The sequence below is a fragment of the Camarhynchus parvulus genome, chromosome 2 (assembly GCF_901933205.1).
Source record: "Camarhynchus parvulus chromosome 2, STF_HiC, whole genome shotgun sequence".
Classification (NCBI taxonomy): Eukaryota; Metazoa; Chordata; class Aves; order Passeriformes; family Thraupidae; genus Camarhynchus; species Camarhynchus parvulus.
In genome coordinates, this window is record NC_044572.1 from 74,659,443 (window position 1) to 74,672,677 (window position 13,235).

Consider the following 13,235-nt stretch of genomic DNA (forward strand, 5'->3'; position numbering starts at 1 on the left):
ATCTTAGATTTGTGTTGAAAACAGAGTTGATAACACAGGCATGCTTCCACTATAGCTGAGCAGGGTTTGCCCAGAGCCAAGGACTTTTCTGCCGCTCCTCCCACCCCCTGACCAGCAGGGAGACTGGGAGGGCACACGAGGAGAGAGAAGGGACAGAGAAGGCTGGGACAGCTGACCCAACGGAGCTAAGGGATATCCCATACCATACAGTGTCATGCTTAGCATAAGTATCAGGGGAAGAAGGAAGGGAGGGGACACATTTAGAGTGATAATGTTTGTCTTCCCTAGTCATCATAACAGGGGATGGAGCCCTACTTTCCCAAAGATGGCTGAATACCTGCCTGAATACCACAGGAAGTGATGTTCCTTATTTTGCTTTGCTTGTGTGTGAAGGTTTTACCTTGCCTGTTAAACTGTCTTTATCTCAGTCCACGAGACTTTTCCTATTTCCTCCCCCATTCCACAGAGGGAGAATGAGTGAGAGGCTGTGTGGGGCTTAGCTGCTTGCTGGGGTTAACCTATGACAATGGCTTATGAGATTCAGAGGTTTCTAGATGTTTTACAAAGGAGACTGGGACACAAAGATTCTGTCTGAAACACATACACTATTCAAGTTCTCTTTAGACTGTGCCTGTATTTTCTAAATCAGAGTGAGAACACTCTAACTGTAAAGGGCAGAAATCGAATCTGATTTGAATTACCTCTCTTTCTCTACAAGACTGTATATCCTAAGGGGTAATTCACCTTTTTTTTTTTTTTTTTTTTGTATCAACCAGACGAATTTTTCTGAGGATAGAAGCTGCTATTGTCCTGTTCTCTTCTCACTTTGCCTGGGATGTTCTCTATCTCACTGATATTTAATGAATCCCGAAGCATCCTCCCCAAAAGAGAAAATATTGGGAATTTTCAATCTTCTTTTGGGAAAGAAGGTTCCTTGTTCAAACAGAAAGAGAATTTACAGGCAGCAGTAATTTTCTCCTAACAACACTTACTTTTCTCAAGGGAAATGACTTCCAGCCCAGAAGGTGAATACTGTAGGTAAGCAATGGAGGCATTATGAAATTACTTATTATCATCTTAGATTCTTATTTCTAAAGAGCCATGTGTTTCATCATTAAACCTTTGTAATGTTTAGCTACTGTGCATGAGGAAGTGGTAAAAAACCAATAGATGTTAGCTGTCAGTGAGATGTAAAAAAAGAATATAGTAACATAGAAAAAAACCCCTTCACCTTTAATGACCGAGTGATTCAGTCCTCTGAAATATTAAACTAAGTATAATGGTGAGCTTTAAAATAGTTTTATTTTATTCTAATCTATTTTCTAAGACTATATTTTTGAGCTAAGTGATGTATTTGTTGTTTCTGATTTTCATAAAATGTAAAAATGGACACATAAACCACTTTTTTCTTGATTTACTACACAGGCCACTAACTCAAATAATTAAGGTAGTTGAACCAAGGTATTTTTAAAGTTATTTCACTCTGTTTAGACTAACATCTGCCTTCTTCAAGGATTCTACTTCAAATAAAGTCCTAATTATGTGACTTTTGTTGCAGATGGTAACCACAGGTAATTTCCCCTTCGTTGATTTTTGCTTAATAACTGCTTCCAAACTCTTCTCAAAAACAACCTCTGAAAATGAAACTATTTCCTTTCCAAAGTTTCACTGCCAAAAATGTGATAATTCCTAGTATGTGTAAGAACAGATCACTTTTTTTGTCAAATTAAGGTAGATGTGAAATACTTAGCAGTTAAAAGTTCTGTAAGTGAATAAGTTATCAATAAACACTATTAAATTATTACATTCTGCTAGGAAAATATATCAGCATTTCTAGATGTACTTTTGATATAGTGAAAATTAGGAATACAAAATTATTCCAGTTAACTGCTTCATATTCCATTACAACACATGGAAAATACTGTTTTATTCAATTATGCTAGCTATGGGATTTCACAAATTGCAACATTCAATGACAGAAATCAATAAATAATGAGAAACTATAGAAAAGTGTAAATAGTAAATTAGTTTTGCACTGCCAGAAATAAATGAGGACTAAAATACGGCAAATTCTTATAGTATTGAGGAAAACATGCAAGTCTGCAGGTGAGTCAGCTGATCCAGTGACAGCAATGTGGATGAGAATTTTTAAACTGTATGATATCATATAATTTTTACCCAGTCTTGTCAGTTCTTTCTGGCCAAGAGATCTCACAGTATTATACCAAGAGGTCAGTATATGTTTTTGTTTTGTGTGTTGGGAAAACTAAGGTACAAAGAATAATAATTGGATGTTCTGGGTACTCACCATGCCACAGTGGAATGTCTACCATAGTAGAGTGGAAATACAGCTTGCATCTCGTGAGTCCTCTCACGATTGAGTGGAAGGAAATAGTCGCTATGCTGCAATTTAAGAACTCAATTCATGCTGTTGAGTAAACTTACTGATTCTACCAAAATTCAGAAATACTTCACATTAGTTGAGGCTGAGTTTGATGCAGTCAAACTACATGCCAGTAATTACGGGATTTGCATTAACTTGTCTCCAATTATCCTTGATATTCACTGATCTATTTATACACATGTAAAAACTATTATGAGAAGTTACCATTAGGTCATTAAGGCAAAAACTTTACATCTCCAGCTTGACATTTAAAAGCCAGAGTTAGAAATTTAATGGCTCAGTATGATAGATTTTTACCCCATGAAAAGTGCTGGTATCTGTGATGAGAAACCATGCCGGGCCTTATTAGTGGTTTTTTTGGTTTTTTTTTTAACACTCTCCTGAACCTAGATGTCTCATAATAATTAGGGAGCAGGTGGAAAGCCAAATTTCACTCCATGTGGTTTTGGACCAGGTAGAAAACCAATTAGTCTGATTCTAATGGACTATAATGGGGAAAGTAAAATTCTAAGTGGTGGGGCTATTCCAGACTTTCTGCAGAACTCAAAAATCATGGGGAATGTCTTGTAATTTTTCTATGCTTCTTCTCTAGTTGAACATAACAAAAAATTGTCTTGAAACAAAGTAAAAATAGTGGAGGACTAAGCACCCATCCAGTTTCCAGTGTTCAGTCCTAAATTATACTAAGAATCTGTGAAGGAGAATGAAAAACATTGTGTGTCCAAATTACCCTCTCCCAGAAGCTGTGTGATGAAATCCAGATATAGGAAGCGGACAGCATCTTGCTGCAGTGAGTTGAGAGCCACAGAAAGGAGTTGTAGAGGTGAAAAAGGAAGGAAAGGCTGAATCACTCCTAATTACTGAGATATCTTCCAGATGTCACCTCTCATAGGCACTTCCATTGGAGTAGTGGGGGCACAAATGCAGCAGCTGAGGTGCTATGAAACTGATGGAGCAACCACCATTAGCCATGGCAATTAAGCTGTGGGAATGACATATTCCATCAAAAGTTATAGGTAGTTGGGATGGTACATTAGCACAATTAACTTTTTCTTTTTCATAAAAGAAGATTAAGAACATCTCACAGACCCTTATTCCTACAAGAGTAAACCAATATGATATTTTTAACGTATTATATGCCCTTTTTCCCCATCCTCCAGATAGTAAATTTGCATTCTCACACAATCAGCATGGAAAAATACAAGTATCTTATTCTAAACAGACAAGAAATGTGCAATAATCATGCAAAGGAGAACTTTTCATCCAGAGAATAAAATTCTTAGTAGCAGAGGTGATCAGAAAATCCCATGTTTATGAATCTTTAAGCAGCTGAAACCAATGGGATTAACACAGTGGTTTAATAGAGGATGAGAAGAGAGAACATAGGCAAAGAACTTTTCAAATCCTGCCAAACAGAATAATAAACAGGCAGTAATTCATAGGTTGAGGAAATTGTATTGTGAAGAAATGGTTTTCAAAGCTATCTGAATGGAAAACTAGTCCAACAAAATGTCATTTCTCTAGTGCCAGTCTTAAGAGTGCTTAAATTGACTATTTTCCATTAACAGAGCTTAAAGTTATTGCAACAGTAAAATAAACTGTAATTGTTGGCAGACATAGGAATTCTAGAGATCTCTTGTGTAGCCCTGCATTTTCCAATAATGCACTGTTTTTCTTGGAAGTTGCACCACTTTCTGTACTGTAGGAATTAATAAGTCCCCCTATGGATGTTGAATGTTTTTTGCGCTTCTCTGCATAGTTTTGTGACCAAACCTCCCACACAACCAGCAGATCTTGTCACAACCCAAGGAAAAGAGCAAGTGAAGTCCATACATCCGCAGGCATTTTGGGTTGCATCTGTGTGTAACATTTGAAGTTTCAATCTTCCACTGATTTTTTTTCTTCCATCAGTAAATGAAAATTTTGTTGGTTTTATGTCACTGAGGAAAATTTTAGTTACTTTTCATGTCATTTTGTGTTTTATTGTAGCACTTTAATTTACATATAAAGGTCACACATTAATTCTCTAGACAAGTCCTGTATGAAGCAATCATAAACACCATTAGGTATGACAGAAATGTCCCCCCCGCAAAGAAATAAATTCAAGCCTACTGAAAGATATTATTGTTAAAGCAAAACCTCTTTGCAACAGGAGTTGTCAAAATGTCTGACATGCCCATTGTCAGTATCAACTTTTTGAACTAAATCAAACAACAATGTATTTAAAATTCCATTTACAGTCCTCTGTAAAAGTTTTTTGACAAATCTTCTTCCTAATAAAAGGAAAACCCTGACTGAATTAAGCAGATATTCCTCTTAACATATGCAAACACAAATGGGCAGCATTAGTGGTGTTTGTTTTCTTAAGAAAAAGATATTTGAATATTTACTGGCTGTGGAAGTGAGTATGTGACAAAGCAAACAATCACAGAGTTACTGAAAGAGGAGTTACTGTAGGGTATCCGTCACTGAGAAAAAAATATTACTTGTAAGAAATGTATTTTTTTTCTTCTAGGGCCTTTCTGTAGAAAAGGATAACCACGTATCTATGCGGATATATAGATGGATAAATATATGTCATTTTCTATGACTAGAAACATGTATGAAAATTATTATTTAAATAATTTCATTATTGCTCTTAATTAAAACAGCTGTTCTGATTCCAAGAACATCTTCAAATAAACAATTGGTAATATAATATTTGTTTCCCTATATTTTCTTCCAGTGCTGTGCATTTCATATCATTATAGTTACTAATGTCAAAATTAATGAAAGGTAATCATTGTGGAAGTAGGCTGTTAAAGGACATACACAATGAAAAAAGTATTTAAAATTTATTTATTTATTTATTTATATACTAAAGATACAGACTTGGGTACTCATTTCTTTGGTTTTAAAGGGGAGCAATCTTTGGTTTTGGGTAGTGACGTACACTGGGAATTAGATATTGATCTCTGTTCCGCACTTTAGTTCCCTAATGTCATAAACTATTGTGTAATCTAGGTAAAATTTGCTTTGAAGAATGGGTTTATCATCTTTCTTCAGTTTGTCTTGTTTGTTTAAATTTTAGAAAATATATTCTACTGGTTGCCTTTTGTTTTACAGTGGCACAATTACACTAATACTCTAGTCTTGATGGGGGCTTTTAGATGCTATTGGAATACAGATTCTTATTATTCTTGAAATTTATTCCATCATTCTTGAGAAAAGCATTTTGAGATAAATTTAGGTCTCTTCCTGGAAGAGTAACTATGGAGTTGCCTGTAAAATAAAAGTGAGTATATCATGGACTTAACTTGCTAATAGAAATACCTGAGTTTAATGAGTGCTTAAGTATTTCATCAGTTCTTGGCATTCTATCCTCAAACCACAAGACTTAGTGGGGTCACACTGCAGCTTATTTGACAGCAGCAGAAATCTAATTCACTAAAGCCTAATTCTAAATTATTAACTAGTTTGTCAACCTTATGGCAGATCTAACATCAACAGTGTTGTCTTTTATAACAGCAGGCAATGCAGGTTGAGTAGATTATAGTCATCAGCTAAACTGCATCCACAGCTATTCTGGTTAACCAAAACAGCATTAAAGTAGCTGAAGTGTATTCTCAAGTATCTCTCTACCTCTTTACTGTCAGTCCCTCATTTTTCTTCCACAGCCACAGTATCTCTCATGAAGACATTGTGTGTTCCTTTTCAATGCCGTTAACATACACATTGCTATATCTATCCTTTTCCTCTGGCTCATCTGTTCTTATTTGACACTCTGACAGCAGTCTTGGAAAAAAAGGAAGAAAACACATTTCCTAAGGACTGGGAAGACCTAAAGGTCTTTAATGGCTGCAGATATACACTGGTGTGCTGGGAGGTGCTCAGTGCTGGCCTGGATATGTTAGGGAGGTGGGCAAATGAAATGATTGTTCTGGAACTTGAAGGTGTTCAAGGCACTCTATGAGCCCAGTGACAATATGATATAATGTGGGAGTGAAGCAGCCAAACCTTATTTCTTTCTATATATACATTATCATATGCACAGGTTACATGTAAGCATACTTGATAGTGTTTCTAAGTCTTAGACAACTCGGGAGGAAAAAACTAAATGCTCAGTCAAGTTGAATGCAATGGAGAATTATTGAAAATAAATAGTTTTACTTATACAGTCATATTGGGCTGCTAGATATTTGTAACTTATCTGTCTTTAGAGGAATTACATGAAATTTCTGTTTCAAGAAATGTCCAAGTTTCCTTCTGAAGTGACTGCTGCATCTCATTGCTCTTAACAGCACTGAAACAAACTGTCACTTTCCAAAAAATCCTGTCTCTTGCTTTTTCCCTGAGGAATAAAAGCTAGGAGATGTTTGAGCATCTTACACTGCTAGAAGTCACAGTCACATTGCTAAAAGTGTGAGGTAGAAGCCATTTTGCAGCTGGATAGTCCTTTATGCAATTTCCATTTTGGAAAACACTCACAAGTCTCTAGTGTTGAACCTTCAAAACACAAGAGAAAACAAGCTATTAATTTAAAAAATAATTTTTAAAAAGTTAATTTAAATTTTAAATAAATGGTCTGAAAGTCTTGAAATATTTCAGTGTACAGTTTTTTAAGAGTTTATGCACTTTATTCTTCAGGGGTAAGAGTCAAGGGAACTGCACAAAGCACTGCTTTTTCTGTAGACTCTGTGTTGTATTTAAAGGATTTATCTGTAAATGGATACACTTTTCAGTGAAAATAGGTGTAAGAGGAAATCTCCCCAGACCTCAAAAGAGGGACTGAGTCAGCAGTGCTTTGTCTTATTATCTGAACAATACATCTACATATTTACTATATGGGATGTATTCATTGGTGCTCACTGTAGCATCACCGCTGTTTCACTTGTGGGTTTGGTTTACCTCAGCATCTACCTTTGGTATGAAACTGGATTCTCGGGCATTGGATTTCTACAGGTGCATGTGTGTGTGTGTGTAGTGGTTGTTCAAGAGAGGCTCTGTGGCCAGGGTGACCAAGGTGTGGTATTATTCTCACATGAATCTTCCCAAGAAGCAATTTGTGATTGGTTTTGTGTTCTTCATGGAAGATTGCTTTCAGAGGTTTTCCTTTTTGCTATTCAGTACTGAAAAAATATGAAGGCACTTTTTTAAGACTAAACAGGCTTCCATCTCCAGAATGGATTTTTTTTTTTAAATTCATCTGAGTATTTTAATTTCACTTTTTTTTTGCCCCATGGAGTGCCAAGTGACTTGTCATAACTCAGGAAACTGTAGTGTACTGACACATGACTGCAAGGATAAAAAAGTATATAATATCCTTTTGAAAGAAAATATTGAAAGCTCTCATTAAAGATATAGTTAGTGATATTTGTTGATACATCAATCATGACATGTTGGTTTATGTCATTTGGCATTATATATCCACTTCTGTATAGCTTCCTATTTAATGATAAGGAGAGGCTATTTTCTATATAGGCATTCTTTTGTATTGTGGTTGAATGTTTCCAGCCTTTTATACCTGAAGCTCCTTACAATTCTTGTTTTTAATCAGGAAAAAAAAAGTATTCTGCATATAGAAGTGAAAAATTTGGTGATCTGTAACCTGTTATTGACTTGATGTACATTTTGCCCTTAGAATTCTCAGGATACATATCTTTAACTTGACTCTGTTCAGGGGATAGGAAGCATGGTTCTTGTGCCAGTAGATTCATGATGATCAGTATTAATGGGCCATTTGTCGACTTCTGCCCAGAGTGAGTGCTGTACCAAACAAAAACAGACTTGGTGGGGTAGAGGCCAGCTCCCAGAGCAGCTCTATCAAAGCTGCTTACATGATAAGCATGGTATTTCCATTCTTTAACAAAGGGAACAACACAGTCTTTTGCATTGCTGGTAGTAGGGTACTGCAGGTAAAGTTTCCCACAGGTGACCAAAACATGTAAAAGGAATTAAAAATTAAAATAGTCTTAAAATGTGAGAGGATTCTTGTATAATCAAATCTTATTTTGGATATATGACTTAAAGTATTAAATTAGTTCTATGGGCGAATGGAAGGTGTTTCTGGTTTGCTAGCTCTAACAGTCATGGTTTCCTTCCCAAAACTCTCTTTGGAAGGACTTTCTCTTTTTCATATTTTATAAAAGACAGTGAGACTATGTCATTGCTGTGGTGGTCCTGTCTAATGAATGCTTTAGGTCTCCCTGCCCAATTGGCCCTACACAGCTGACATCAGGAGCCGGCTGCTTCTAAAGGAGAAATGCTGAATGCATGATGAATACCACTAGTGGGACAACTGTGAATGACAAATATGTTTCAGACACCTTTGTGTGTTTTGTTTTTGGCATGTGTAACATATACACTTCTCTAGTTTGTGCACACATCATGGGTTAAAATTGAGCTGAGCCCTGTGTACCACCAGTAATTTGTTACCACTCATGGTAGTTGTGACAACAGAGCAGTTTTCTGTTGCTTCTGCTGAGACCTCTGCCTTAGCTGCTTTCATTAATTACATTCCTGATGTGAGAGGCATCCCCACTGTTTCAAGCTGAGAAACCTAACTTTCAGGATGATGGTAGACAAGCTGCTGTAGAGTGGGTACAACCTGCAGGAAGTGGTACCTCCAGGCATACCACAGTAGAAGAAACAAATTATAAATATGTGATGACCCATCACTCACTGTATGTTAGTAGTGAAACCATCTGGGTCATCTCCTACAGGCATATTTCTGTTGTTTAGAAGCTGCTGATCAGGGAGACAACACCCACTGGTGGGACAGGGCAGTAGTCTGCACCTGACATGACAGTTATCATTTAGGAAATATAAAGTGCACATGTATGGATGTCTCCAAAAAGGTGCCTTGTTCTTGCTACAGAGCACAAGCTCACTTTTTTAGAGTTAATGCATTAATAAAGAGGCTGCTATCAGCAGCCTTTTAATATTTGTGCTCTTTCTAAAATAACAAAATAGAAAATAGAACTGTCTGAATCCCACCTTTCATCTCACAGATGGGATCCACTTCCAGCTCCCACACAAGCTGTAGCACAAACTAGGAGACTGACAAAGCAATATCTGTGCCTGATGATCTGCCCTGAAATGACAAAATATATTTTAAAACGTTAATAGAAAAAAAAATACATTTTTCTCATAACATTTCTGATAATCTTGTGTATAAAGTGATGAGTGTAGTGGTTTTTATTCTTGTAAGGAGATGTGCTGCTGCACCAGGATGAGGATTCATCTACAGGTCACGGAATACTGGTGTAATTGTTGCACACCAGAGGAGCACAGCCTTGTAACCCTCAGCACCTGATAGAGCAGGTGCATTTGGTTAAGCTCAGAAACTCACAAAAACTCATTGAGGTATGAGTCAACACATGGGTTGAAGATACCTGAAATAAGAAAATTTTAAATAAATAAAAGGAAGACAGCAAAGATTCATAAGACATAATTATCAGAGGCTATCATAATAGTGCTTAGCCTAACTCCTTATTCCTAGCCTTTTAGGTGATTTAGCTACTAAAAGATTGCTTTCTACTACTTAGATGGTGTTTACTGTTCTCTCAAAATTTAGGAGTTTCATCTTCATTTTCAGAAACAGGAGATCAATGACAGAGATCAAGACAAATTTTTTATCATCAATAAATTCAGCTAAATTATAGTAAAATAATTTTAAATTTAAATAAAATTTTAGATAGTTGTAATTTTATTTATTGTTTCAGACAAGCATGTCCTTTCCTCATCCAGCCTCAGTTTCCTCTATGGCTTGAATTTTAGTTTCAAATCTTCAGTAAACTTTATTGACCTCTTAACCCTCCAATTAATTTCTTATTTTTAATGTCCTCTTTCTATTCACATTCCTCAAAATCTGCTTCTTTAGTGTTAAACTTTTAGTTGTGAATTTTAAATAAGCAGGTGCTTATTTAAAGATTTAAAGATTTGGTTTAAAGATTGAACAAATCATAGTCAGAAAACAGAGAATTTTAAAATTTTTAGATTCATGAAGCTGGTGTAGCCAGCTGGTCAGTCCTATGACATTATTCCCCCAAAAGCCACACTCTGCCTTTATTTAAACTTTGTTTCAATATGTTTTTCAGAGGTGAAAACTTTTTCCACAGATTTGGTTTTTCTGTTTTCTTGGGGAAGTTTTTGCTTTTCTCCTGTTTGGACCCAAGGGATGCTGACCAGGCAGGATTGCTGCTGGACTTGCATTCTGCTGCCAGCCCTTCTGTGACTATGGGACGGCTTGTGCCTGTGCTCTGGTACATGGCCACAGCTCCAAGCTGGCCACCTTGTGCCACAAGGAAAGGTCCTTGGGAAAGCTCTCATCCAGACCTTTGCAGGGCAGTGGAGGATAAGCAACAGCTGGAAATCACCCATGGAAATTAATAATTTCCTAATTATCCTCTATCTTAGAACAGACTTGCTGTCTTTTATTCTGAGCTATTGTTTACACTCAAACCAGTCTCACATGTTGCTGCTCTGATACTGTGAACATGTTAAGATTTTTAGGACAAACACACATGATTCCACAAAGAAAGAGATAAATCAAATTATAATTCTACAAATTCAGTGCTGTTCTTTCAGCCTGAATTTCTTCTAATCCAGCTGAAGTGAGAGAAACAATTAGACTAGATCTTATTTTGCCCTTCAGAGGGTCCCTCATTTTCATGGGATTAGCAGGTCAGTCCCTGTATGTGGCTTGCTTATTCTGCCACTTATTCGACAATTCAATGCTGCAATATTATAGCAGGAGCAATTTGCACACTACATTTGAATTTTAAAATAAATAGTTTTTGAATATTATCAGTGTTCCAGGAAGGAGGATGTTTAGAACTGTTTCACAGATAAGGGAAATGGATGACCTTATAAGTATTTAGCTCTAAACTTTAAAATGTTGTTACAGAAAGGACCTATACTGTGTTTTACTGTAAAAGTGAATATTTGGGGAAAATAAAAGTAGATCAAAAGAAGAAACTTAAAAATTAAACCCGTTTGAAGGTCTGCTGCATTTGCTGGTAGCATGAACTGCTTTGCTTACACATGCATATTTATCATTTTCTTCTCCAGAAACCCAACACAAAGCAGAAAATTTCTTTTTAACTAATATCAGTGAAAGTGATAACCCTTACTGATATCACTCTGCTTTCTAAATGCAGTATTTCTTCCCTATCCTTGTCTGAGAGAACTGCTTACAACCAATATATGAATACAGAATAACATTGATGTTTTTCTTTTCTTTGTAAGCATGCTTCTGTGTATATGCAAACACAGACACATTATAAATATATATAGTCTATACACATGCAGAAAATGCAAGGTAAGATCCATTTCTAAGGGGTTTTTTAACATTTGCAAATCCTATAGCTATATTACCTAGCCTAATGTTCTCAGCAGATTCCGCAAAGAGATTCACCCAATTTATGTAGTGTTTTGCATGCAGGAACTCTATAAAATTATGTAGGCATCTGTTCCTGCAGATGCTTTTAGAGACATGTTGAGCTCTTAGATTGAATGCAGTTACAGTATGCACATTCTAAAAATTATGAATGTGTTGAATCCTCTCCAGATAAGAGCTAAAAATTGATGTTTCATTTGTTTCCTAAGACCCACATATATATATATGTGTGTGTATGTGAATGCACACATGGAACATAGATTTAGTGACTTTTCAATGACTTCTGGTCTTGAGACAACAAGCTAATATCCTTTTCATTGCTCTCTTACTGAATACTGGGTTGCTGACTTTTCCTTCTTGTATGAATAAAAATACAACATAAAACGAATTAAAATATCTGCCCCTTTTTCTAGCTCCAGGTAGATAGGAGCCTATCAAATACCAGGTATTTTTGAAGCAGCAAAGATACTGAGTTTCTGCTGCTTTTTTCAGTACTCACAACAAGGTTTGTTTTCAGGCAGATGGGAAAGAGACTTTTTTTTTCAAACTCATTAATACTGTTGAAAATACATTCAGAATTTTAAACTACTGATAACCTACTGTGATTTTGGAACATTTTAGAATGTGTAGTTGATAATGCATCCCACTTGTAAAATCACAAACCAATTCTATTTCAGATTACAAACATGAAAATAAAGTTAGGAGTTATGAGTATAGGCATTGATTTGATGTGTGGAAATGTTGTGCAGCTTGTTAAAAATAATAAATCCAAAGAATGGGAAAAATACAGGAGGAAATAATACTGAAAGGCAGGAAGTTAAAGTTAGATAGTTTGTTGACAGGGGATTTTAATATCACCTCTATCAGGAAAAGGCTACTGATTTTTAGCTGCTCTCACCAATGCCATGAATTGGAGAAGCAATGAATTTTTTTTAAGCCTCAAAACTTCTGCTGCAAGAGCATTGTTGCCATAATTTTTTTAAAGTATCTCACCAGAATGCTATTCATAAGATTACAGTTCAGAGAAGAGCAATGTAAGTTACTGGGAAGAATAAAGAAAAATATCTGAAAGGAGCAACACAAGAAACATGCAACATGGAGAAGTGTTTGACTTAATTTTAACAAGCTCATACATATATTAATTACCTGATTAATGATATAACAATACAATTAGCAGATGCAATTTAAATATTCAGATGTTTTAGCAGTTGAGAAATTGTTTAATGTAATCTATCTTTTAGCATAGCAGTGTGCGTGCTTGGGATTTATAGTTCCATTTTTTCCTACAGAAATTGTGACTCCATGGAAAGGACAATGTTCTAAGAGTTATTTGAAGCTTAATTTAATTTTATGCCATCGTTCATTTTCTATTGCCACGTCATATTTTACTTCATATCTTCTCTATAGTGAACTGCCTATGAAAAACCAGGTGGACTTTTCTTTGCAAGCCTT